The sequence below is a fragment of the Prionailurus viverrinus genome, chromosome A2, assembly GCF_022837055.1.
Source record: "Prionailurus viverrinus isolate Anna chromosome A2, UM_Priviv_1.0, whole genome shotgun sequence".
Lineage (NCBI taxonomy): Eukaryota > Metazoa > Chordata > Mammalia > Carnivora > Felidae > Prionailurus > Prionailurus viverrinus.
In genome coordinates, this window is record NC_062562.1 from 131321780 (window position 1) to 131348924 (window position 27145).

General features: G+C 41.6%; 1 protein-coding gene across 2 annotated transcripts in view; it reads right to left on the bottom strand.

The window, feature by feature from the left end:
* DOCK4 (dedicator of cytokinesis 4) overlaps positions 1–27145 on the bottom strand; it is a 432507-nt gene that overhangs the window by 248743 nt on the left and 156619 nt on the right. The gene's annotated exons all lie outside the window — the stretch shown is intronic.

Genomic DNA, 27145 nt, shown 5'->3' on the forward strand with positions numbered 1-27145 from the left:
GAGCATGAACAGGGGAGGGGCAGAGAGAGAGGGAGACATAGAATCGGAAGCAGGCTCCAGGCTCCGAGCCATCAGCCCAGAGCCTGACGGGGCTCGAACTCCCGGACCGCGAGATCGTGACCTGGCTGAAGTCGGACGCTTAACCGACTGCGCCACCCAGGCGCCCCTAAATGTTACATATTTTTGAAGAGAGTCAGTCTTATATACTTTACCAACTTCCAGGTCAAATAAGTGTTACAAATACGAATTTCAAAGATAGGGAATTTACTAAAACAATACAAAATATCAACACTAGCACTCAATAACCTGTGTGACAAAGATATTTCCTGAATAGCCCTGGAAAGACCTGTGCCATTGTTACTGCTATATTCACTCTTCATCCAGGCACCTCGCCCGTGATAGTTACTCAAAAAATATGTTTTCAATAACAAATGACGAATGCCTATCTTTCTTGCTGTGAAGCTTGGTTTACATTTCTATGATGTTGCTTAAAAGAGATTTATTTTCCCTAGACTATAAACTCCTCAAGAGAAGCGATTGCATCTATTTGCTTACTATACTAGCATGTCCCCAGAGCTTAACCAAGTATGTGGCATGAAAGCAGTCTCTTGAGTAGTAATGGATAGTAACATTTTATTTAGCTATGACTGGACTCCTCTCCTAGCATTAAACACAGAGCCACGATGACAATCCCCATATGGCTTAACTCTCCTGGAATCGGGTGTGTGTGTCCAGGGGTAAGTAGGGTGTCACCATTTAGCCTTACCTAGTGATTAGAGACTGATTTCTGAAACATTTCACAGGACTGGACAGGACTAGGATGTTAAAACCAGAGAGAAAGTATGTATGGGTTAGTCACCTCTGGGTACCTTGAGGATCTACAGACAGGATGAAGCACAGTGATTCCCCCCAGGAGAGCAATGCCTGAGTCAAAAAGGAGATAAGGATGGAGAAATAGAAAAAAATGCACTCCAAAACATGAAAAAAGAAGAGACATGTTCTGTTAAATACTGTGAGCATCATATTGAACTTGCAATTCACGTTTTAAAAAATGATAGTAAATGCTTTGACTGCATGGTTTTTAAAAGACCACAATTTTGGAAATCCATTTTATAATTCTGTCTTAGACAGTGAGATTTAGATACAACCCCAATTCCCAAAATAAATTATTGCTACTGTTGTGAATGTACTTTAAAAGCTTGAAGAAACACATGAATCTGTCAAAAATCAGAACATGCCATAAGTAATGGGCTTTTAGAGAGGTCTAAAACTCTTCTGTAATCTCCAAACAAAATTAACAGTAGAGATCAAAACACAGGACAGAAAACATAACCCATGGTACATGAGATGGATGAAAATAATGGTATAGTAACCAAGTTAGAACATTTTAGACAAGCACTAATTCATGATGTCATTTTTTTTCTTTTTTTTAAAGTTCATTTATTTTTCAGAGAGAGAGTGTGCACACCCAAGTTGGGGAGGGGCAGAGAGAGAGGAAAAGACAGAATCCCAAGCAGGCTCCGTGCTGACAACAGTGTTTAATCTCATGAACCGTGAGATCGCGACCTGAGCCAAAACCAAGAGTCTGACACTTAACTAACTGAGCCACCCAGGTGTCCCCATGATGTCATTTTCTAACTATAACCATAAATACCATATGACCTCATACTGAGGTACTAGAAGATGTTTGCTCAAAAAATAATCAAGGGTCTGTATATCTTGACAGATTATCTCAAGTAACTTTCAGAGAGCTCTTACAAGAGATCAACAACTCTTGTAAGAGTTGAAAAGACAGTAGACTGATAACACTTTAAAAGACTTCAGAAGAAGCTTGCATCCAGAATTGCCTTTCTTCATTCATGAAGTTACCTCGACTGCTCACAACCCTGGTGATTCCACACTGCTCCGCTTAGAGATCTAAGCACACAGAATCCCCAGCACAGCTCTGTATATAGCTCCTACTACTCACAAATGCCCTTGTAACTCCCAAGGCTGCATGTTCTCTCCTAGCCCTCAGCCCCTTCTTGAACACAGTAGTACCATCCATGGACTTCATTTCTTCCCCTCCCTTCACACTTCACCCCACTCAATCCAGCCCTCACTGTGCTCTGAAACTGCTCTACTGAAGTCACCAGTCCCCTAACTGTGACTTTGCATATCGCCTTCAGGAGTCTATCCTCTCTTGAACTGGGTCTCTCACACTCCCCAGCCTTCTTCTATAGAACTTCCTTTCTTAGCTCTCTTAAATGTTGGTGCCATCCAGCATTCTATGCCCAAGATGCTGAGGCATAAAAGCTGGGGTGTAGGCAAATAGCATCAAGTTTGGTATTGTGAGACATGAGTTTGAACCCAGATCTTAAACACTTATTAGCTTTTTCATTTTAGTAAAGGCATCTCTCAAAATCTGCATTCATTACCTGTTGAGGCAAATGGGGTAACAATAAAGGAATTGTAAAAGGTAGTGGAGGATTAAATAAAGCACCTATCAGAAATAATTTACTACACACTAGGTACATTCTAGTCATTTAATGAATACTTCAATTATTGAAACTGTACTTTTTCCTTCCTATCCATATACATTCTTCCTTTTTGGAGAGAGAGCCAAGCCTTCTAGAATCACCTGCTGACAAATGGTTTGCCAAGTCTCTCTCCAGTTCTGATCTGTGCCCACAGAATCTGACACAAACTTGGAAATTGTAGATCTCTGTTCCCATATCTAAGCACCTAAAACTGAGCATACTTCCAACTGAACCTGTTATCCTGCCATCCTCTAACCAAATCCAGCTATTTTCTCTCTCCCAATCACCCATTCTGAAATGTTAGTCTAAAATAGTAGTCTATTGACAGTCCTGCTTCATCCTGCTATTACAAGGTGGATTTTTCTGTATCCCTCAACAGGGCCACTGTAAAGCCTTCTGGGATGCCTCCCTGGTTGTCCTTCCTCAACACAATGTCCACAATGCCACCAGTTACCTTTGAATCAGTCACCTTTGGGTTTAAGATTTTGCAGGGTTTCTCGTCTGTGTGTGTGTGTGTGTGTGTGTGTGTGTGTGTGTGTGTGTGTTTCCGTTTCTGCATGTGGCATCAGGAAAATTTTTATATTTCAACTATTCGATTTGATTTCCTTGGATTTCCTTGGCTCCAAATATGGTGTTGTGTTCATCTCTCCCCATTTGCTATTACGTAAAAAATTAATTTGGATTAACAAATATGCATATAAACCTAAGTTAGAGTCAAGGATTTTAAAATTTTTACCTAAGATGAAAATCTTAAGTGTAGAGCATAGCCATCTTGAAAGCCATACCATAAATAGCTGTCTTTTATCATTCATAATGTTATCCCTTCATATAATGATAATCAGTTTAATACCTATTAACAATTCATTTGAAATTAAATGGCTGTGAGAAACAACCTCATAGAGACTCATAAGTATTTTCTGTGAAGGTTGAAAGAAAGCAAAATCATTCTGTGAAGTAGAGACCCATACCTCAGTTTCAATGATACTGTTTGTCCATGCAAACAACAAATTCATTACTTAAAACTTTTAAACAGCACAGAGAAACTCAATCACAGAGTCCTACAACTTTTCAAAGCAAAAACAGAAAAAAAAATAATTAAAAAACTACTTGAAGTCAATGAAGTAGGTCTACCTCGTAGACAATAACAAGTTCTTCATCATCATTGTCAAAACAATATTTACAATGATTCTACTTGCCACAATTCAAGTCTGGCAAAGACTGCCCTTGCCCTTTATGGGCTGACAATCTAAGATGAATGGAATGTAACGTAGAATAATAATAATAATAATAATAATAATAATAATAATAATAATGAAAATGCTTTGTCCCTTCTGACATAAAGGAAAGAAACTCATCTCTCAAAGTCAGAGTTTTGGCTTCGTCTTTCTAGTAATAGTATCTCTGACTCATGAACAGATTGTGGCCTGAAAGGTCACCTGTGATCTGACTATTTACAACACAGAACATGGTGTTGTTGGTCTCAAGTTCTGAGATTAGCCCAAGAATCCTATTTGATACAAAAATGAAACTGCTTGTTTTTTGCCACAAAAACATATGCTATGATTGCACCAGAAACCAAAAACAAACAAACAAACAAAAAACACTATATTGATGTGAGTAGTTGTATGATTTTGACACACAGCAGTAACAGTTAGAAGGCAATGATGAAGCAGGCACGGACTGTGCAGGAATGCTAAACAAACTCTTGCCAAGAGCACATTTAGAACTGGTTCTTGCCTATGTCTGCATGCATTTCACATTGTACATTCAGCTCTAGCTTGCCATGGATATATCTATAGTTAGGTTGATTAGTTTTGAGTGTCATTGGTGGACTTCTGAAGAACCTGGATAAGACCTGGAGCAAAAAGAAAAGGGAAAGGGGATTAATGAGAAATTCTTTCCAGGGACTCTATTTCATAAAATGGTGAACTACAGAGGAAAACAAGGGGCTACCTTCTGTGCACATGTACAATATCCGCCTGTAGGGAGAGACCAAATGTGGTGGGGAAAAGCAGAATACTACTCGAAGCCAAGACTCTTCTTTCTTAATAGCTATCTGGAATAGGGCTTGAGGGCAGATGGTCATCACTTGGAGATTTCTATAGGTACCTGGCTATCAGTATGACAGCAGGGCTGTGGAAGCAAGTGGCTCAGAAAGAATGACGAAAAAATTTAAATGAATGTGGGATGGGGAGATAAACTGGGAGCTCCTGAATGCTGCTTTGATGCTGGAAATGAACTAAGAAAATGAAAGAAATGCTGTGCTCCTTCTCATCCTCAGACTTGCCATGACCTTGGGATCTGGGTCCGTTCTGGAAGTGGGTCACTCCCCCAGTACACCTTGCAGCCACACCTGAGAGCACAAGCACAGGCACACTTACAAGCAGGAATCCATTCATATGCCACAGTTACTACGGTCAGGACTTGAGCACGTCCCATGACTCCCTTCTGGACTGAGTGAAAAATCACAAGCGTATTGAATAAAACATATTCATTCCTGACACTTCACAAGTATCACCTGAAAATGTATTGCTGTCCTTGACTGTGAAGAGGATAGGGAACTTCATTCTGCTTGAACCACTGCCATCTGGATTCAAGGTAAACATAAAGTGTGGTGGTGGCTGCTGCAATACCAAGATCCCTCTTCAGAAATGCATGACTTATCCGTCCAGCTGCTAAGAGCATTAGGGCAGGCAGCCCTTGGCTGCCAGCCCCCTTCTGGAACTGTCTCAGCTGTAAAGAGCTGCTTTGCCCAAGGTCACGCCCTCCTCCCAGGGTGGCTTCCATCTAGTGACTGCCCGGGTGGGAGTTAGAAGGCCAGATCCTCATGCTATAACTCGGTACAACTAGCTCAAGCGACGAAGGCTGTCACCAGGCTTGCATCACAGGTCAACTTCTTCTGCCTTGTCCTGCTTCCTTCTACTCCTGTCCATGGGTGTGAATCCTGAGAGCACTCCCTGAGTAACATCATGCAAACTCATCTCCAGCTCAGAGTTTGCTTTCCAGAAAGCCCAATCTGCTACCAGTTTCAAAGCTTTACCCATTCAGAATTTATGTCTTCCAAAATTTATTTTCAAGGGATAAGGAAAGTAACCTTATTAAAATTACTACTTTGTGTTAAGGGTTTTGCTAAATTCTTTATGTATTATTTTTAATCTTCTATGATGTAGGTGTTTCCACTTCCCATTTTAGAGATAAAGAAGAGGAAAAGAGACAAACAAGGTAACAAATCAATGATATTAGGAGGGAATTATTCCACATGAAGATTTATTTGAAGACATTGTCACGGCGGCAGTAAACGAACCGTTTTTATTCTCCAGAGTCACAAACGTATTCTTCACCTTGGTTTTAATGTTACAAATGCAAAGGCATTTGCCTAAGTGGCTACAAGAACAATTAAAGGTCAAACAATAAAACCCTGAACTAATTATTACATCCGCCTATCAGTACTTTTAAAAACAACTTAAGATGATAGAAAAGGTTATGGTTTTGGCCAAGTGCCAGCCAGGAGGAGGGAAGAGACAGACTTTAAACAATTATCTCAAAGGCATCGCAGCACGTAGCAAAAGGAGACAAAGTTAAATAGAGACTGGAGGCCTGGGGCTTAGTTCCATGCTTATGAACCACGTGGTCCTCGGTCCTTCCATTTGCCATCCTGGGATGACATCACCTGTCTGGCCTTGCACAAAGAGATGTCACAAGGATCAAGCAAATTTATGAGAATGAGATTTGTAAGACTATAAAATGTAAGGAACATAGGGTATTATATTTTCATCATCATTGCTACCCAGTAATTTGGAGGCTGAACCTGAATCTGTCATAGGCAAAAATAAGGTTTCCATTTTCAGTAGTAAGTCAAAAATTCTTTCTGTTATTATAGCTTCTTGGAAATCATTATTAACAAGTCAAACTTAGAAAGATTCAGGCTCAGCCATTTGAGAAAGAAAAAAGTTGATAAAACAGGATTTCTTTGGCAAATGAGACTGGTAAGGAAAATAACAGAGTCAAGAGGGATTTTCCTAAAATGCAGGGCTAGGATTGGAAGGAGATTCAGCTTTAAACATTCACTCTGCGTCACAATATTTGTCTGAGGAATAACAGAGAGCATCAGGAGGGAAAAATTACAATTCGCCCATCAGGTCACAAAGTGGAATTAAGTAACAGAAAGTACGCATTGCTTTCCCCATGATCCAAGTGAAGAATTTTCACTAAGAAGCAAAATACCATTTTCCAAACAAACATTAAATCTACCACCAAGTATGTGGTGTATAAAGATAGATTATATAGGGTGTGTGTGTATATATATATAGTGCCTCTTTCCAGTGTGAAGCAGTTAATATGGAAAATATGTTATTTAGGAGAGTTTCTGAAACACACGATTAAATTTCCTGGTATTTTTTTGTTGTAATCTTGTGCTAGGAGGGAAGAAAGAAAAAAAAAATACACTGTTCTATCCTTCTGTGCCTTCCCGCCCCCCCCCCCCCCCCCCGGCTCTGGTTTCTCTCCCCAAGTACTAAATACTCAGTCACAACACAGCCCAGGAGAAGCGAAGTGCATTCCTGGGCCCCAGCATCTCTGCCTTCTGCACCATGGCAAAATGACTCCCAGGCTGTCCCACAGTGGGGAGAGCCCAGCTTGTCCTCGCAGCCTCTTCCAATGTTCTGTCCAAACTAATATCCAGTCCTGTCTCATCTATGAACATTCACATCACACAGTGAAGCCTGTATATTTCTAATTTTTCCTCCAGACGTTTTTTTTTTTCTTCTCCAATTTGAAGTTGGGCTTTCATTCCCAATGTTGTGCAAATTGCACAACTCCCATCTGAAGGGAACCAAACTCTACATTCCTATTTAGTACCTTCTCTTTCTACTCTGATAACGATGCCCACCCCCAATTTTGAACAAACACTAGTTCTGACTGGTTTTGGCCACTGAAAACCAGCTACAGACAATTTCTTTAGAAAATGCGAAGCCAGTAAACAGGTCAATGGAGAAATAAAACAAAGTCCAAAGGTCCCCCCCCCCCCGCCCCAAATCCAGCTCCTACACATTTTTCCAACCAACCTTGTCCTTTATAAACCACATTCACCAGTCACACTGAAGCTCTTATCTATGACTGAGCAAATGCTTTTCCTTCTACTTGGGATTCTGGCTTCCTGTTGCCTTTCCCTATCAGGCGTTCTTCAAAAACACTCAAGGATCCTCCTCAAGGAAGGCTTACTCTAGGCACTCCTCCCACTTACATCCTAGTTAAACTCATTACCTCTAGTTTTGCAGCTCCTTTATGTTCCCAACACCTAGCACAATGTCTGACACCCAGTGTGTACTCAAAAAGTATTCCTTGAATATACACTGGAATGAAATCACCAAGGTGTGCAATGTACTCATTTATTCAGCCAACAGCCACCTTCTATGTGCCAGCTTCACGGTAGGCACTAGAAATACAATGCTGAAGATAACACTTGGCACCTGCCTCATGGAGTTCCTAAATCATGAGAAAGAATTTTCCTCTATCTTTTGGCTCCTACAAAATACAGTTATTTTATGTCCCTGGTGACTTTTGTTTTTCATTTTTATTTTTTAAAGATTTTTATTTTTTTAATTTTTTAAAATTTTATTTATTTATTTTGAGAGAGGGAGGGAGAGAGAGAGTGAGGGAGTGCGCACGAGCAGAGAAGGGGCAGAGAGAGAGAGGGAGACGGAATCCCAAGCAGGCTCCATGCTGTCAGCGCAGAGCCTGACGTGGGGCTGGAACCCACGAAACCATGAGATCAGGCCTGAGCTGAAACCAAGAGTCAGATGCTCAACTGACTGAGCCACCCAGGAGCCCCTGAGATTTTTATTTTTAAGTAATCTCCACACTTAATGTGGAGCTTGAACTCACAATCCTAAAATCAAGAGTTGCAACCCCACCCACTGACCCAGCCAGGTGCCCCTCCCCAGTGACTTAAATGTACACACAGGGACACACTTGTAGTTCTATTTATTCTCGTGTGGAAAAAAATGCCTACTTAAATAAATCTTAAATAAATACAGTACACTTAGCAAATCCAAGAAGTCCATATTGATACAATGCTATCAACTATTCTACCGATCATCTGCAAATTCCACCAACTCTCCAACTAATGTCTTTTCTAGGTTAAGGATCCAACCCAGGATTCCACATTACATTTCACTGTTATCTTGTTAGTCTCCTCCTATTTGACATTATCTTAGTTTCTGTCTTTCATGACCTTGATGTTTTTAAGAATACTGCCCAGTTATTTTGCACAATGTCTCTAAATTTAGGTCTGATGTTTCCTCATGATTAAATGTAGGATAGGCAATTTTGGCAAGAATACCACAGAAGTGACTATGTGCTCTGCTCAGTGTACCTTATCAGGAGGTATATACAATGGCAATGTATCTCATTCCTGGTGATGTTAATTAACCTTAATCACTGGGGTAAAGTGGTTTTCCGACTACAGAGCTACTAGTTTTTCCTTTGTAATTAACAAATTACTATGCAAATATACTATTTTCATACTTTCTATAGCATACATTGATGATTCTTGCCTGCAACCTTAGCCATTTAACTCTGATGTTTTTTCATAGGGTTATCCAGACACAGCTGAATTATCTTAATGGCAGTCAAAACCTACAATGGATCCTTTTTGAAGTAGGCACAATATCCTGACTTTAGTCTTTATTTTTTAAGCATAAGACATAAAATTAACCTCACAGCTACCAGAGGTATCCTTGAGATGACCTAGTCATATCAAACAAAATAAAACTTTAACCTTCATTTGTTTTAGAAAGTGAAAAATAATATTTTGGCCCAATTTTCAGTACAATGCATGACCTCTTCAGGTACTACTCCCTTAAACAATGAATGTGTGTGTGTGTGTCTGTGTGTGTGTGTGTGTGTGTGTGTGCGTGTGTGTGTGTATTTAATGTTTCAACCCAACATTTTCAAGGAAAACTGGATGGGCCCTATCATTAACTATAGCCATCTGCAGGTTTGAATTCAACTCTTTTATCTTTACTATGTTTACTGGTGACTAATAAGAGAATCACGGTAAAATTTCAATTTATTTCATGGAAGGAATCGAGCTTTCTATGATGGCTAATTTTATTTATCAACTTGACTGGGACTCAGGGTGCCTAGATTAAACATTATTTGTGGGTCTGTCTGTGAGGGTGTTTTTGGAAGAGATTGGCATTTAAATTGGTGAGTTGAGTAAAACATATTACCCTCCTCAATGTGGGTGGGCATCACCCACTGAGGGCCTGATAGAATAAAGGCAGAAGGAAGAATTCAACCTCTCTGCCTGACTGCCAAGCTGGAACATCAGTCTTCTCCTGGCCTCAGCTAGCACCTCCAGTTCTCAGAAATTTGCATTATGGGACTTCTCTGCCTCCATAACAACATGAGCCAATTCCTTATAATCGTGTATTAATGTTATATATGTAATATATAATAAATCATAAATCACATAGAATCCCACTGGTTCGATTTCTCTGGAGAACACTTTCCTCGTAACCGTGTACCATAATACTTCCTAATAATTGGGTGCCATAATCCTCATTTTTAGTCAAGGTCTTAGGCTTCCCTCAGGTTCACAGCAGCTACCACTGCTTATTAATTCTTTCCCATGCCGTATTAGAATTGATTGCTAAAATCTAACTTAAAATAAGACAATGACTACAAACTACAGTGAATCTCTAACTTACAGGTGATTTACATTTTAGAAATGTTATATATTTGGTTATTTAGAATCAATGAGTAGATTCTCAAGCTACCACACAATAGCCTACTTAATCGATTAAGCAGCTTCAATTATAAGTTCGCATACAATGAAAATTAGGGGACGGGAGAGATTTCAGTAGAGTAGGTAAGCTTTGGGGGGTGGGTGGAGAGGTACTAGCCAGTGTGGAGAGACAATGGACATAAGTTAACTCCTTCCTGATAACAAGTTTCTCATCCTGGTCTCCTAGAAAACCTCCATCCTAGAGAAGGCACCACACTACACTTGTCACGGCCTGGTGATCCAGCTACGCTGTTCAGTGCCCCCAACACAAATTGCATAATTATGAATACATCTTGCTTTTCTTCCGTCATTTCCCTTCTCCCCAGAGGAACATACTTACATGAAGACCACCTCTCTCTTTCAAGTCCATTCCTACCTCAATACCCGGTGCAGACACAACAATTAACTGACCAGTGGGAGCTGAGAAATGCACGCCTATGTCGTCTAGGGTCTGATAGGTGTCCACCCCAGCTACTCTTTAGATTTGCGAAGTGGCAGGATTACAAAAGCCTTAAAGGGATAATCACAGCATTATACAGGGGCGCCTGGGTGGCTCACTTGATTAAGCGTCTGACTTCGGCTCGGGTCACAATCCCACAGTTCATGGGTTTGAGCCCCGTGTTGGGCTCTGTGCTGACAGCTCAGAGCCTGGAGCCTGTTTCAGATTCTGTGTATCCCCCTCTCTCTTCCCCCTCCACTGTCTGTGCTCTCCCTCTCTCTCTCAAAAATAAACATTAAAGTTAAAAAAAAAAAATCACAACGTTACGGGTTATTTGTAAACCTGGTATTCGTGTGGCTTATTTTCTCCAAAAAATTCATCTAACCCTATTATTTCCACTTTATAAATTTTCTAAGAAGCCTTTCTGTTCCCCCTCAATTACTATTTTTAAAATTAAAAGATATTAGAAATGCTGCCAGTTTATCTTTGAGATTTTAATGACAAGTTAAGGCAAAACTCATGAAACTATAATGGCCAAATCAGGGAACCAGGATAAAAATGAACATTACCAATTCAGCACTTATCAATTATAAATGAACTTTTAAATCCTTCCTCAGGGTTTTTAGAGGGCACCAAGTTTCTCTAGGGAGAGTGTTTTCTCCAATTTTATAAACTAATGAAGCAACTGCTTCCCAACCCTTTTCTCTCACTGTAAATTTTGGCTATTGATCCCAGATGTTGTCCATAAGAATTGAAATACTTTGATTCTTTGTTAGCAAATTGTTGCACTATTTAAAAGAAACTTTTAAAAACTACACCCCTCCCCACCCCACCACCAGCCAAATTCCTCCCATGCATATACACCTCATTTTTTTTTTAAATCAAGAATGAAAATCACTGTGCTGGGCTAGGGTTAAAAATCTTTGTGGGGCGCCTGGGTGGCTCGGTTAGGCATCCAACTTCGACTCAGGTCACAATCTCAGGGTTTGTGAGTTCAAGCCCCGTGTCGGGCTCTGTGCTGACGGTTTGGGGCCTGGAGTCTGCTTCGGATTCTGTGTCTCCCTCTCTCTCTCCCCTCCCCTGCTTGCACTCTGTCTCTCTCTCTCTCTCTCTCTCAAAAATAAATAAACATTAAAAAAATTAAGAAAAAAAAACTTTGTAAACATTTATTCTTTCCCCTTATACAATCAAACTCACCAAATAAACTAGATAAGTTTTCCAAAATAACTTTAAAAACAGACAACAGGTCTGGTGTTACAGCCAAAACCAGTCATTTATTTCACAATATATTAATTAGGAACAATCCATCTATTGCAATTCCTTGGTCTGAATGATAATTTTGCATTTGTTTTTATTTTTCCGAGTATCACTGGAGGTGACTCAGTCTGGTTATGAACTAAATCTGACAATGTGAATGCCCTTGGGGCTTACATACAAAGTGACTGCCTTTAATATTCTAGCCAGTGCAGAGTGAAAGAACAAGTGCTCGCTCAAAGAGAATAAGATTAGAAAGAGAAAAAAATTTCAGGCAACACAGAAAATTTATTTTTTTGGAAGACCATCTCCAACTGCCCAAAATAACCTCAACATACAAAAATTCAAATGACCATGGAACGTGTAATTCCATCAGTGTGTGGGAATTTAAAGATAATTCCATTTGACAAAAAGAAGAATTAGGATCTCGAATTCCTAAGCAGCCCTAGAAATCACACCTACAGAAAGGCCATGTTAGAAGATATTAGTGACTCTCATTGAACGTATCTGCTTTTATAGCCTCTGGTGGCAGCCGTATGTTAATTATGCCTTATAAAACACTGACAATTTTCTATAAATTTCACTATTAATAATAAATATAGGTAAATAGAGTGGATTCTTAAAGTATAAAAGCAACCCATATAAGTGAGTAATGCAGCTATTTCTTCATATAAATGCATGGATCTTCCTATCTTCTTATCTTCTTTCTTCATATAAATGAACAGACTACCAAGAATCCAAAATAATACGCTTAAAAGTTCTGAACTTATCAACTTCTCATAAAATTCAAATACAAAACTGTAAACCATATCAATAAATGTCCCTGTCCTTTCCCCTAACTCCAGCTCTTCCAGCTGAATGAAGTATCAGTTAACATATGAACATGCTTCTTGGAAGTTTTTTCAATCACGAAGTTAGAGGGTCTTTTTGTGTGAGAAATATTTGTGGCTTTTTGAACCCTTTCAATGAATCTGGAATAGCCTACTAGAGAATGCAGTTTTTAAGAATTCTGCATTTTCCTTGGAGTTCTTAAAACCGTGGATGTCCAAGGTCATTTGTTTGTTTGTTTGTTTGTTTGTTTACCTAGGAGATAATAGAACTAAGCTATGCTATGTCAGGAAATTCCAATCTACAATTGGAGCTGCACAGTTAAAAATACCAAACATTACAGGGGAAACTTTCCTATACTGTGTTTTAAGCTGTGAAACAGATACAAAATAAGTCCCTAAGTGCCTCTTCATCATCTCCTCCCCACCAGCTGCCCCAGTTCTGACAAACCCACCAGGCAAGGAGGACATATTATCCAAGATCTCATCAAAACAGATGGGTTAAAATGTACCCACCCTTCCCTCCATCAAGCTATTATTTCCCTTTCTTTGCCTTAAGATTGAACCTTTTTTAGTTCATGATCCATACATAGAAATAATAGATCATTCTGTCAGTTTCCCAAAGACAAGTGGGGTCCTGCTAGATGTAAGATATGTCAAGCGACTTAATGTGCATCAATCGCAAACTCCCAAGGTGAAAAAGTTCAGCTTCACACAATTGCCTGGCTGTGGCAGTCCTTCTGTTTGTTTTTAACAAACAAAAAAACCCCCCCAAAACCGGCTTAGTTTGAATCCCTGATGTTCTTTATTTAGTCTGCAGCTTGCACCTAGTGGCCTTGTGAAAAATAAATTTCTGAATTGACATTTGTTTTTGAAAATGGGTAGATGTCAATCATTTATTGAAGTCTCTGGCTTAAATGATGAAAACTTCAGAATCCCAAACCCAAGGGCCTTGTAAGATCACAGGGCTCAGAAAACAGGCTGAAATAGATTTTGCTTTCTATCCCAAAGAGCCACTTGTACCTCACAAGCAAAATTTTTAAAAAGAATTTAACAAATGGACAAAAGCTAGGCAATAAGAGTCAGGGAGCTAGAACAATATGAGAAGGTGTGATAGCTGGTAATCACAATGGCCCAGCTTAGATAAATGTTATCTCCATATTTAGGTCCAAAAGACTCAAGGGTGTGGAAAATAGTGCAGTTTTAAGGAGTTAGAATTGGCTCCTATAATCAAAAAGCACTCTGCTCTCTCTAGAGCCCCACTCTTCTTCCACACACTCACCACTTAACAGAATAGGATCATGAGTAAGTTTTAACATCAGGAAATTTGGGGTAGGGGAGGTGGAGGTCTCTTGGATTCATAGGTACACATTTGATTCTATAGCTGGACAGTATGTTTACACATTATCATCTATATTTCTCATTCCCAGTGATTGCCTGTGCCTCTAAGCCCTCCTCCCATTGGGGAAGGAGTTTTGTTTCCAAGGGACAACAGAGCAAAGGGGGAGATGCTCAGTCTCCTACTTCCCAAACAAATTTGCTCATTTTCCAGTGAATAGTTGTGAAAAACAAGGCTTTCATTAGCCAAAGACTGGCTGCTTTGCTGGGATAAGCATCTTCTAAACTCATTGGCTGTCCTTCAAATGTCAAGAACTAGAACCTGGAGGACTCAAGTCATTGCTCTAAGATACAGAACATGAAGATACAGAAGGCATTCCCACCATTGAAAGAAGAGCTTTTCTATGCTAGAAAGGGAGAGGAGGACAAAAGGGGCAAGCCAAAGGGTGGCATAACAAACATAGGGCCTGTCTGGTATCCTACTAGGGTCAAGACCCGTGAATAGAGAGAGAGGTTGCAGAGAGATTCCTTGAAGGGAGTTTGGAAATTTCAAAGCAAAGAGGTCTATCCCACTGCTCCATGGTACTCTGGGAGGGGCAGCAATCATAACAAAGTAGAGTGAAAATGGCAGCCTGGTATAGTTAATCAGTTGGGTCTGAATTAGCTAGCTTTCATGCCTCCCCTCAAGACAGTCTCTCCCTCTGGAGAGGGCAGAAGAAGGCAGTTGAAAATACAGAATCACACTCCTACCAGGTCCTCAGAGGCTATGGAGTGGATGACCCAGAGCCCAGGCTGGATGGACTGTGAGCTGAGTTGCAAAGGCTCTCACCAACAACTAGATCTAAGGTGGGGCAAATGAGGATGGGAGATGAGCCCATTACCACGTCCTGCCCACACTGGGAGACTAACGTCAGATTGCACTGGGAAGACAAAAGGTGATGCCCAGAGCCATTATAATATTTCTCTTCTAAAGTGTTTCAGTTCAGAAATCAGCCCTTTAGATATGGACTTAAAAAAAGAATCCATAAACTGCTCAAATGAGTATCATGAGCTTTAGAGCACGGACTTCAGCAAATCCTTGTTCTTTGTTCAGAAAATTACTGGTTAGTTATTGGCCATGTTGTATATAGGTAAGGTGAGTCCCAGAGATATAAAATGTTATAAATATATCTGTTCTCAAAGGGCCTATACCTACAACAACAACAAAAAGGGTAGATACAAATGAAAAAATAAGTAAAAACATCAATCCTGTTTATCCTTTGAGTAGCTCAAAAAAAGGAAGAAGTAGTGTTTGAATTTCATACAGTGTTCTCAACTGTAAGCTGAATAAAAATTCCTTAGGCTACTGGCAGTACAGGAGGAAGTCTAACATCCTCCAACAGACAGGTGAGGCTAATCCACTCCGTGAGTCTGTCATCCACAAAGGATCCCATCATTTCCATAAATTCACCCAAATCTACTCAGTAATTTTCCTCCCATCTGTAACAGTTTCCTTAAAAGCTATGCCTTTTCATTTACTTACTGCACCGGGAGTTCTGGTCTAATATTTCCTCAAAAGAGTCTCAAACCATTCCCACCTGTCAGACATGACTCTACAAAAAAAATTTTTTTTAATTAAAAAGCCTTTTTCTTTTTAAAAAAAATTAAAAAAAATTTTTTTAACATTTATTATTTATTTTTGAGAGAGAGCCAGGGAGGAATAGAAAGAGGGAGAAAGAGGCTCCAAAGCAGTCTCTGAGCTGTGAGCCCACAGCCTGACATGGGGCCCGAACTCCCAAATCATGCATGACCTGAGCTGAAATCAAGAGTCAGCCGTTCAACCAACTGAGCCACCCAGGCGCCCCTAAAATTTTCTTTATTAATTTTTAGAATATCGACTAATGCATGTTTACTGGAAAAAACACTAAAACATCACAAAACTATCTAAAGTAGCAAAGGAATGTCTACCCCTTCTCCAGCCACTTTTTCTCACTCCCACTCACTGGAATTAAGAGTTCATTCTCTCTTGCTCTCGCTCTCTCTTTCCCTTCTTCTCACGCTTTCTCCTTCTCCCTCTCACATAGTATTTTTTATTCATTACTGTTAAACTTTAATTTATTGTGTTTCCACAAATTCAGGCTCACCTAATACATATTCCTCCATGACTTGCTTTTGCATTCAACGACACGATATTATGTAAATTCCTGATAACAATGTAATGCCTGAGATTCACAGTGTGAAGGACCATAATTTACCGAAGCATTCTGTTATCAATGGGCATTCAGGCTTCCTCTAATGGTTCACTAATTCAAACCAAGGCTCTTCCATACGGGTATCCTGCAGAGTACCCTCTCTCTGTTTGCCCAGTTGAAATAAGACGATGGCTATTGAACCAATGGACTACACACCAGACTACAGAGCAGGCTACAGCAAGCCCCAGAAAGCCTAACATCATGTTAAGGGCACACAAAATGCTTTGTCTATAAAACATTCACTTGATTATTTATGCTCCTAAGTAACATCAAAATTGTAAGCTGAGAAAGCCTGCTAGACATCGGCAGGGGCACTATTTACTTAGCAGTATTCTGTATCACGATAGCACGAGAAACACTGACAAGTAACAATTTTACCTTTCTCTCTTGACATGCATCCATCTCTCCTCTGTCCCACCTGGGTTTCTCCCAGGGGATGCTATAGTATGTGCTTAGCAAATTATAATCACCCACTCAGTAAATGTTTATTAGACATCCACCATAGACTGGGTACCATTCTCTGTCCTGAGCCAGGAGAACCCACAAACATATAACAATCATTTCTCTCAGGAACTCCCTGCAGGAGGTATTATTACCTGTATTCTGAGGAGGAAAGCTTGAGAATGGTACCTGGGAGTGTTCAAATCCCAGTTGGCTGATGGATGTCCCAGCTGTAATTACAGAAGGGAACAGATACCTCAGCTGTGGAGAAGAGAATCACCTGCACTTCCGCATAGGTGGGTTAAAAATCCCATTTCTGCTACTTATTAACCATGTGCCCTCAAGCAAGCTATTAACCTCGCTTTGGCAAGTTTCCTCAAACTGTAAAATTGGGGTAATAACAGTATCTGTTCCACAGGGTAGGGTGAAGATAGAAGGAGTTCCCAGCGAGTGTGGAGGGTGTTCGGCACCGTGATGGGGACACCCGGGCATCCAGGACGCATGCTGCCCTCATTGCTTCCGCCTGCACCATGACTGCTGTAGTCACCGGGCAAGTAGTTAACATTAAGGAATGTTTCCTGATGAAATGCTTAGTTAATGCCTAGTCTCTGTGATTTCCGGGATGCAAATGCCTAGTAAACACTAGAAACCAAAAGTCTGCAAACTGCTCCCAAAAATTCAAGTATACCTTCTAGTAAAGTAGAAAGCTTTCTAAGTAGCCTTCATGACAGGATTTCCCGAGTTGCTACATAAAAGTGAGGGAAGCATACAGAAGTGGAAGCAGGAAAGCTGTAAGATGTACTTGGTGCATAGTTAATGCAGAGAACTTTGGCAAGGGCCCCTGTGTTTCCCCCTTAAAGATTCCTTGTTGACTTCCATTCAAGTCGTAAAAAGCATCAAGAAAATCAGGCCAAGCAATGGGGCAAAGTTACACTCCCATTCATAAAGATACGTCATCTGCTTCTCATGGGGCAAACCTCAGTAAGAAAGTACCGTATCAGACAACATCATGCCTTCCGGATCAGAAAACAGAAGTGTTAGGGTACTGTGCTTTCTACCATGTTTGAAATCGGTAGTGGTAAAGGGTTCTTTTTTGCTTCCCTAAACTTTGTTCCTGGAACCCAACCACTAGAATACTAATGAAAGACAGGCATTTTGTTTTCGATCCCTGAATGGTGGTAGTACATTGACTCATAGCGCATTATTTCTGCAACTCAAACACCTGCAAGGAAAATCCTCAACTTGTCAGTTCATACTATGTCTTTAAGGAATTAATAAAAATAATTCTTGAAGTCAGACTTACTCTTAATCTACAGCATAGCTTTCTTCATGTCATTAAAAAATAAAGCTTTGATATTTAATGCTGCTAATTGCTAGCAGGGAGACCAAGTAATACCAGTACCAAAGAGAGTCTTTTCACCTTGCTTCATCAGTCATATGATGGTCAACATCTTTCCTTCCTAAACCACTTTGTTTATGCCTTTCAGAGACAAGACAGTATTTATCATGTACATGTTGGCTAACCTTGACTTGCTTTTCAAGGAAGAGTATCTATCTTTGAAAAGACATGATCAAGGATACAATGCTTTCAATTTTCTAATCAAATGACTTCATAAAGATAATCAATTTGCCTTAAAATTTAATAGGTATATAATTAAGGTGTCACCAGGTCTTTCTCAGCCTGCTGGCCTTCAATATCATCTGAATACTGATGATTCCCAAATGGACTGGGAATCTAGTTGAGACTTCTCCCTTGAATTCCAGATTAGTACCCTCAACTTTCTCCTTGATAACCTCCATTAAACTGAACTCTTAATCTCCTTTTCCCACCTGACCCAACCCCCCTGTCTCAACCCTGTTATATTCTCAGCCCTCCATCTCAGGAAAGCGCACTGCCCTTCCTAGCTGCTCAGATCTACCGAGAAGTCATCCTTGCCTCTCTCCTCTTACATCCTTTCACCAACCCACCAACGAATCCTGCTGCCTACTTGTGAAGTACATCTAGAGTTGGTCCACCACCTCTTTCCCTTCCGCTAATACCAGCCTGGTAAAATCCCCATCATCGCTACCCTGGATTATTGCAACCACCTTCCAAAGCTGTCCCTGCTTCTAAAGCCTTGGTGTTCAGTCAATTCTCCCTAATGGCAGCCAGAGTGAATCTTCTAACATTTAAGACAGGCCATGCCATGCCTCTGCTCAACATTTCTCCTCTACTCTTCCTTGACAGACATTGGTTCTTTTCATGCGTTGGGCTCTCAGGAGCAGTGTTGCTATCAAGACCTGTTGTACTTAGCCATGTGTAATGTAAAATTAGCAAAGTGATACAAAATCTTTCACAAAATTAGCCAAGTGATACAACTTCTTCCTCATTATTTCATGCTACTAAATACATTTACAAAATAACCAAATTTCCAAGTTTAGAAACTTGGTTTGCATAACACAGCTGGTCATTGCGAAAGCACTCATCAACAGAAATGCTGAAGACCGACCTAAAGTATTTGGTGACAGTGATGATAGTACAGATGTCCTCCAGATGCTGATATAAGCCAAATTCTCACGGTTCACTCAGCGCCTCCCGTGCGCTGGCACTGTGCTGGGGGACAGCGATCGGGTCGTGGATAAAAAAGCTGTTTCTACCTTCTTCTCACTGAGTTCCCTTCCCTGTCACTGAGCTTCCAAGTCTACTCTATATTATGCGTGAGACCACTGAAAGCTGAGAGACACCCTGGCTGAGGACAAGCAATAAATACAGACCCAGCTTCTGATCTATATTGTGTGGATGGTGCCAACACACTGTTTATGTGGGCTACTTTGGGTATTTCTTGGCCTTTTCGACTTAGTTCAAAGTGCTGAATTATCAGAGCAGCCAAGGAGAGGATAACCGACTCCATCACTGTGACAAACTCCTCTCTCAGGCACCCTCATGCTCCCTCTTGCGTCAGCGCCTCTGAGTCTCCCTCCGTGCAGGTGCGGGTGCCAGCACGACCCACCACAGGTGGCGCTGGTCATGTCTCTTCCCTGTAAAAGCCTTCAGTGCCCACCCTCATGACTGCTGAGGGAGAGTTTGGCATCCTTTGTGGCCCAGCCCCGTACCCCCTTATTTGGGGGCCTCCTCCCTTACAATCTTTAAGCTGTATCAGCAACACCAGATCCTGCAGTTCCTCTCACTCATGATGTTTCTTAAGTCCTATTGTCCCATATGTGCCCCTCTACTGTGAACAGCCTTCAGCTTCGTTCCCCGCATACTCTTTTGTAAAGCATTTTGAATTCAATTAAGAGGATGTCACCTCCACCAGGCAGCCTTCCCTGCCTACTCCTGTGCACACAGCTATCTCCCTACCCACAAGAATCAGGTAAGTAACTGTCCTGCTTTGGTGCCCCCATTATACCCAGAGCAAACCCCTCTAAACTCACCCCTGTATGTGTACAAGTATCAGTCTTTCCCACCCAACTTTAAGTTCCCGGAACTTTGTCTAACACTCAGTACATTATCTAACATGTAAGAGGTGCTTCATAAAGGCCCCAACACCACCTTTACAACTGTCCCCTAGAACAGCGGTCAGCACAACATTTACTACCAGCCACATCCAGCCCACCACTTGGTTCTATAAGGCCTATGAGGTATGAAAGGTTTTTATATTTGGAAACACTGGGACTAAAATCTAAAAAAGAGCTGTATTTTGTGACATGGGAAAATTTTTTGAGGTTCACATTTCAGCGTCCGTCAACTTTTATTGGACCATAACCAGACTCAACCAAGCTCACCTTGTCTAGGTCTGCTTTGCACGACATACGACACAGACTGAGGCAACACAGACTGTAGGGCACCCAGGGCCTCTGACATTTACCATCTGGCCACTTGCAGAACAGGTTTCCTGCCCCTGCTCTAAAACCCAATTCCTTTGACTACAACTATCTGAGTCATCGCAATTCCAGAGCACTCTGAATTGATGGGAGAAGTGCAACAGAAGTTCAAGTTAAAGAGCGTCAAAAAGATCACAAGGGGCCGAAGGTGGAAGATCAGCTCTCACTGGAAACGGTGTAGCTCAGGGTAGAGTTTTACCTCGGAAGCAGTTCAGCTGTGCCAGCTGAGGACAGAATGAGTTTAGATAACCTCACTTGCTACTCCCTAGCATTGTCTAATTTGGGGGCAACTGCTGAAAATCATAAATGGGATATTTCAACCCACAAATCTGCTGGAACATCTGATGCTTTCATAGAGCTCTAAAGTACGAGATCCTAAACACAGACAAAAGAATTTTGTACACGGGCAAGCTTTATTCCTGTCTTTATGGATTCTAATTTCTGTTAACTAAATAGAAAATAATTTGTAGCAAATTGATAAGCAAATAATAAACTAAACTCTTTTGGCTTCTAGTACTTTGGTCAAAGCAGAAGATAAAATGTACTTAAAAAAAAAAAAAAACAGGGGGCATCTGGGTGGCTCAGTTTGGTTGGGCATCTGACTCTTGATTTAGGCTCAGGTCACCTTGCGTTTCCTGAGTTCCAGGCCCACATCAGGCTCTGTGCTGGCAGTGCAGAGCCTGCTTGGGATTCTCTCTCTCCCTCTCTCTCTGCCCCTATCCTGCTCGTGTACTCTCTCTCAAAATAAGTACATAAACATTAAAAAACAAAAAGGACACTCATGTGCTGGGAACCTGTGCTGGACCAAAGAGCTTTGAGTTTAGGGGGCTAAAAAACACATAATCTCAGGAAGGGAGGGGAAAAAAAAACTTGACTTTTTATTCAAATGTTATTTGACTTGCTTCACAAGACCCAATTCCCTTTCAATGGTCATCTGAGTGCCGGGCAGAGAGGCTGAGACATGTGGCGGATAAATCACAGTACTTTCCCCACACTCGCAGTCTAGGGAAGGATGGACACGTGTGGCCCAGTAGTTATGATGCAGTTTGAGGCTGCTACTCAAGGTATGAACCGAGCAGTACAGAGAAGATGCTTACTGACAGATCTGGGAGACGGATGATAACGCCTCCAAAACAAGCACAACACCTGACTTGAGTTTTAACTGACGGAAAGGATTGTAGAGGCAAGGGGAAAGGAACAGGGAGCCACTCAGGGACCCACAAGTAGGTATCACTACAGCACAATGTATGGTCCCAGAGGGAAGAGAAGGCAATGGAATTGGGGAATCAACTTTTTTAAAGATTAACTTGAAGAAGGTCCCAACAGAGGAGTATGGTCCAGGTCCAAACTCTCCAAGGGCTGAGACTCTTAGGGTGAGAACCTGATAGGCAGCAGCAAAAATAAGAAATGGGCTCCAGCAACTTCACAGACCTCTATGAAAACATACAACTCTCCCAAGAGCAAAAGCATTTTGTTGGCAGAGCGGAGGCCGAGCGCTTGCATCAAAAGTACCAAAGGGTGTCTGTTTGAAAACTAACCCTCCCCCCCCCACCCCCCCCCCCCCGCCCCAATCCGATCTCAGCACAGAACTACCTTATCTCACTGGCATGATCTCAGCAGAACTCAGTAGCTGGACTGCAATTGCCTACTAATACCTTAAAAAGACCTTCATTTCAAAATCACCACGTGGCTGAAATCAATGGGAAAAATTTCAACCCAGGAGGAAAGCTTTTCCCCTGTACAAAATTCTTTTGTCTGTGTTTAGGATCTCGCACTGAAAGAACCTTTCTAAAATGGCAGTTCCCAGGAGAATGAACATCTCTGATCACCCTCTGCATGGCCAGTCATGGCCGTGCTCCACTCTCCGGCATGAAAAGGCTCCAGCTGCCTCACCCTGTTCCCTTCGTCCATTCCTCTCTCGGCACAGAGGACACACATTCCACACTAAACAATACTACAACTCCGTCCTGCTTGTGTGCTTGTGAATTTTTTTTTTTTTCAGATTCCCAATTGTTTAAAAATAATAATGCCGGGTCTAGGATTTTCATCCAACTCCCTGTGTACATCGGAGAGCCAGCAAAGCTGTTCCTACAGTGTTACAATACAAGCAAGGTACATTCTGAGTCTTCCCTCCTTTATCTCTTGGCATCCGGCTCCTTCCAGCTGCCCTTGAACAATCTGTCACTGAGTTGGTGGCACCCCGCTTGGAAATGTGCCTGCTCATCCCCTTGCTTCTGTGTCTCACCAGGGCCCATGAGATCTGAAGCAAATCTGATAAGCTAATCATTATGAATGTGCAAGCAGAGAGGCTCAATGGCCAGTCTCACGGAAAATCATCGTTTCAGTTTCAGGCTTTGGTGGGAAGAATACACATCTACCCTCCTGACCTCCCACCCAGCACCTCTGATTCACTAGGCTCCAAAAGGAGGTAGGAACACCATTTGGACCTCTCAAACTATGCAATGCAGAACTGCTTCTTTTGCAGGTAGGTCCTGGATATGAATCTGTTGTGTACAAATGAAAATCCTAAGCAGCCTCCAGGAGTAAAAATAAACACGGAAAAATAATTCATAAAATGTCATCATTCATTTTCAGCACTGGACCAGCACTTGGTATCTGCAGTATCTGTTGCAAAGTCAAATCGACATTGGATGGGAACTGTTGTTAACCCTTGAACTTCCATGCTAACATGAAGGATAGAACTTGTCACTTTCATTTGGATAATCTAAAATGTCAGCCAGGAGTCACTTTTGAACTTAACAGGGAAATTCATTAGTTCCAACAGATAGCAGTGTTAATGAAGACGGTAATTGCACTCACTGGGTGGTTTGTTTGCTTGCGTTGACAGGAGATACTATTATGAACCAATTTCATCCCATTTAATCCTTGGAAGTACAAGGGTAAACTACTGATGCATCACAGAAAGAAATTATTTTTAAGAAATATGGCTGAAACTAAACAGTGTCACAACTCATTGTTTTTCTAAACATTCATGACAATTAAATAGCTGTAATATTTCAAAAACTATCTGGATGTCTAAATCATTACCAATGTAACTTTCTGGTTCAAAATGGCTTGAATAATTTTCTTTCTTCTTTGAAAATTTTTTGAATTAAAAAAAATTTTTTTTTATTTGAGAGAGCGAGCACATGTGAGCTGGTGGGGTGGGGGAGGCTGGTGCAGAGAGAGATGCAGAAAGAGAGAGAGTCTTAAGCAGGCTCCACACGCAGTACAGAGCCAAAGTGGGGCTTAATCCCACAACCCTGGGATGGTGACCTGACTGAAATCAAAAGTCAGATGCTCAATCAATTGAGCCACCCTGGCGCCCTGAAGAATCTGCTTTTTAATAGAAGCAAAGCAGTTAAGCTGGAGACCACTACCTCTGCAGGAAAAACATTACCGGTATTAAGAACCTAGCTACTGACATGTCAGGTGTCTAATTCAAATTCTGGCTTCAGATTCATACAGAACAACAGAGAGGACCAGGACTTTGATTTTGCAGGAAAGATGCCCTTTTAAGCCTACACTAACATGTGGGCGTGGAACTGCAAGTTCCAGGTATCTGTTTCCTAAGGAGAACACACATCAAGACTGAGCTGGCTGGGATGTGAGCTCAGGATGCTTCTGAACAGTGAATGCTCAAATCTGAGACACACAAAACCATCTGAACAAATACAATCCCTTTCCAGAGCCAACCATACCTAATCCACTTGGCAGTGTTAATGCTGCCTCAATTATTGCGGCTCAAGGGTGAATTCACAGTTTCCAAGTGTTTCCAAGCCACCTTGAAATTACAAAAATCATGAAACATTAACAAGGTGAATCTACACTGTGCAAAGCGCTTTTATCTTTTCTAACCATTTCCCTCGCAATCCCTGTAGCTTAGAGGCAAAAGGCTCCATACAGCTTAAATCCCCTCCAGCCAGGCACTGAGCAAGATCTGGCAGATTCTTCCCTCTGACTTCAGCCAGAGCTGATGAGAAAGAGGAGCTTTCATCTTGTGGGACTTTGAGCTCCAAGAGGTGTGAAAGGCTAGAGCCACACAGAAAGAACTTGCTGGAGAAGAAACCTTCCCAGAGGGATGAAGACAGCTCTGTTAGTACAAGGAACTCCTGGAGCCAGTAGCTGATCCAGCAACAGTCAGCACCTCAGATTTCTCAAGTTAATGAACATTTTAGGCTAGTTTGAATTTGGGGAAAGTGACGCATGTAGCCAAGAATAGCGGCCACATACTTGCAAATACTCATGGACACAATGTAGGGCAAGGGCCAGAGCACTTTAAGGGCAAAGTCACTGGCTTATACTCTCTTGTGACTGGTAGTTCATCACGGTGAATCCATGCCTGTCTGTCCCCTTCATTTAGTGCCGCCAAGCCAGAATAGAGCTAAGGGGGAAGAGCAGGAACATTACATGAATAGCAGAGACGTTATGCAACCATGGCCATGACCTACCAACAACTATGCCATAAAATAAGGGACACCAGCAACCATGAAAAAGCCAAGTAAGGATGACACTGGATCCAAGCCTGCGGAAAAGAGGGGCTGTTTCAGTTCCTGTCTCAGTTCAGGCTGCTATAACAAAATTCCATAGACTGAGTGGCTTATAAACAACAAAAATGTACTTCTCAGAGTTCTGGAGGAAGCAAGTCTGACGCCAGGGTGTCAGCAGGGTAGGTTCTGGTGAGAGCTCTCTTCCAGAAAGAACAAGCTGGCTCTCTGGTCTCTTCTTCTAAGGGCACTCATCTCATTCATGAAGGCTCCACCCTCATGACCTAACGACCTCCAAAGTCCCCACCTCCATACACTATCCCAACGGGGTTAGATTTCAACATATGAATTTGGGGAGAATACAAATATTGTGTCCATAACAGATCCCCAGCAAGCAAGGGTGACCTTCACCCAATTCACTGCTGACCAACTAAGGGGTCATCCTTCACGAAGTCACTTGACTCCCTTTCCTGCCTGCTGATCTTCAGTGGTGCCGGAGTATCACTCTCTCAGCTACTTAAGGTAGGATGCCGAAGGGTTTGTCTTTAGGAAACTTTAATTCTACTCTATTCTTCTTCTTCTTCTTCTTAAGTTTATTTATTTATTTTGAGAGAGAGAGAGAGCATGAGCAGGGGAGGGGCAGAGACAGAGGGAGGGAGAGAATCCCAAGCAGGCTCCACACTGTTAGCACAGAGCCCAACATGGCGCTCGATCCCACGAACCGTGAGATCGTGACCTGAGCTGAAATCAGGAGTCAGACACTCAATTGACTGAGCCACCCAGGTGCCCCCCCCCCCATTCTTATGGCACCCCTCTCTGATTCTTCACGGTTCTGCTTGTCTCCATCTTCTTTCCCACCTTCCCCCTCTCCCTGACTTCTGTCCTTCTTCATATAAGTTCCATACTGTTAAAGATAGATGACACCTTCCTACAACTTCCTACAAATGTTTCCCACCCGGCCCAGTATTCATAACCTCCCCTTGTGCACACTGCTTTACAGCCTATAATCAAGTCAGAGCCTCTTACACCACTCCCCCCTGTTGCCTGTCTTGGGCTCTAACTCAGGGACACACTTCTTTTCAAAGAGAATTTGCTATGTGTGGTTCATCATTTCAAGCCTCTTCAAATTAATCTCATTGCTGCAGGGCAATTTCTTGCTTCACTCCAAGAACATTTTTGAAACTATTAGATTAACCCTCAAAAGACAGACTTAGAAAGGACAGGCTGACAAATCAGAATTAAGGTGAGGTGAGCATACCACTAAGATGGTCAAAAGGCTAGGAGATACATACAGCATACGCTAGAAATTCAAATCAAATCAAATGGCATTCCTTCCCGATATTCACAGCAAAAAGCATGTCTACCTAAAAAAGAAGGCAGTGGGTTTGCACGACAAGGCTGGCCATGATCTCCACAGGAACAAGACTGGGAAACACAAGTGCCAAAGCTGAACTCACTGCAATCGGCAGCAGCAACTTCACCACGATTTGTAATCTTGTCATGAGACCTTAAGTAGGTCATAGCAGGCCTAAAAAAAATATTGACAGCAAGAAAAGTGTGATGGGTGACAATGTGTACATCATCTTGCAGGAAAAGTCAGTATTTTGCTATTCTGACCAAATCTTGACTGCATTAAAATGATGAAATATTTAGGAAGAGAGTGTACAAAAATATCTATTCAAACAGAGAAACTCGAAGTATCGCACCATCAGCTAAAATGTGTGATGGGTGATGAGGCTTCAGGTGCTGCCTACGTTAAAATGAAAATCCTAAGGGAATGGCTACAAACACCAAATACAATCAAGAAGTTATTTATACAACGAGGCTAATTAAATTTCTAAATAAATCTCTCACATATTTCGACAGTGAGGTCTCACATGAAGCCTGTTCTTGGCTTCCATTTTGGGGGCTGCTTGCTTCACTCTTAAAAAGGGCCTTTTGGTATTCACTGCAAGA